This window comes from Cryptomeria japonica, chromosome 5 (genome assembly GCF_030272615.1).
Source record: "Cryptomeria japonica chromosome 5, Sugi_1.0, whole genome shotgun sequence".
Lineage (NCBI taxonomy): Eukaryota > Viridiplantae > Streptophyta > Pinopsida > Cupressales > Cupressaceae > Cryptomeria > Cryptomeria japonica.
Window position 1 is genome coordinate 864,696,433 of NC_081409.1, and position 2,156 is coordinate 864,698,588.

A 2,156-nucleotide genomic window follows, 5' to 3' on the forward strand; every position below is an offset into this window, starting at 1 on the left:
TGTTCTATCGAACATGGTCATTATAAAAAAAATTGTGCCAAGCATGTTCAATAAAATATATGTTTGATCGAACCCTAATATGTTTGATCAAACCCTAATATGTTCTATTGAACATGCTTTCTATGTATCTCCTCCCAATCTCTGCAAAATTCTACAGATTTATGACCTTTGAAGCCCTAATTGAAGGCTCAAATCGAACAATATTGACAAAACCAAGTGCATGATAGTATTACTCGAAGTGAGCTTTCCAATTAGTAATGCACCGAAGAGTTCCATAAAATAATCATCAAGACCAGACATAAAATAATCATCAATGGACTCATAACCAACATCTAAGAGGGATTAAGCCTAGTTTGGAAGACCACCATGGGGCCTCCTAGTATGCAGTGAAGGTAGATGAAAAGGGAGCCAAGAGAGAAGAGTGTTTGTTGGGAGGCCAATATAAGAGGATTACAAGTCTAGTCTCAATGGAATGAGAATAAGTCATAAACTAAACAAAGTAGAGGGTGCAAGCCTCATTGGAAGGATGAAAAACATCATAGGGAAGATTCTTACTACAGCTAGATAGAAGGTGAATATTACCATCATGATGAGGGCTATTATTGTTATATATACTAAATGAAACATTTATTATTTTAATTAATATAATAATTATCAATAAAAAATTATCTAAAATTTATTTATTTATTAAATAGTATTATTTAATTAATATTTGATTATTATTAATTAATTAATATTTATTAATGTTTGTTTGATATTATTATTAGTTAATTAATATTTATTAAAATTTGTTTGATATTATTATTAATTAATTAATAATAAAGAATAACTCAGCCTCCTTTAAATAGTGGCAACCCTTCCTTGAGTCACCACCCTCCCTTACTCCTATAAAGCATCAAAAGGGAAGATAGGAAAGGGAGGGGGCAATGGAGGAAAATAAAAATTAAATTGGTGAAGAAGAAAGGAAATAAGGGGATCATTGTGCATTCAAGTTAGCAATAAGAAATGGAAATGAATAACAAATTGAGAGCAATGGAAAAGGATCATTTTCAACAATTACCAAAAATTTACACAAGAAGTGATCCATTCATTAGAAGCAATTAGACAAAAGAATAGATTGTCTTAAGTAGGCCCCATTGAAGGAGAGGGTGCGATCTTAAGGAGAAATTAACAAATTCCTTAAAGGGTGTAAATTGATTATAGTTCACCAGCATTGTTTTTCAAGAGGTGTTATTTATTATATGCAGAGATAATAATAGTTTTCAATGAATGTAAGTAAGGATAATAAAAGAATGGTGTGATCTAAATTAGTAAGAACTTAATCAATTTTTAATTCAATATGATGTCTCTTATGAAAGATTAAGTTTGGAGGGGTGCACATAATATGAGTTGTCTCCTTTGGTAAAACAATGAAACTCTTAGATTCAGTGGTATAAGTAAAGGTAAAAATGGATGCAAGTTGGGAGAGGATGGAGGAAGGGAAAGAAAATAATGGAAGACACATCAATAAATACAAAGATTGTGAATTAAGAGAAGATTCAAATGGCAGAACAAAAAGGGAATATACATATCAGGTAGCCATTGATAAGATCATATCCAAATTGTTATTATGTTATTAAGTTACAAGTAGTAACATCCTTTTTTTAGTGGCATGCATGGGGATGTGCTTAATACGCATGATAATGTTCCTATGCAGAATTTAATATAATTATAGAAAATAATATAATATAATTACTATAATATTTTATAAGAACTATTCTATAGTGATATATATAGAAAAATCACAAAGATCCAACCACAACAAAAATCCTAGTTCTACAATAAAACATTCACCATACATCAATAAAGAATCCTAAGAACATACAAATCAACAAACTAAACAATAATACCATTCACATGCCAAGTAGTGTTTGATCTCCATTGTCTCCTATCTTCATTGATCTTGCTTGATATATTTGCTTTTAGATTTTTGTACTGTGCACAAGAGCTCAACAAAGAATGGATTGTGGTTGTGAAGTCACTTAATTGCATAAAGATGGCTTAGTTTGCTTGCTTTGATTAGGGTTGATAATGATGAAAGTATCCTCTTATGTAGAAGACACTTTAGAAAATGGAGAGATAGGATTAAGAGGTAAAAAGATAAATACTCAGTTATG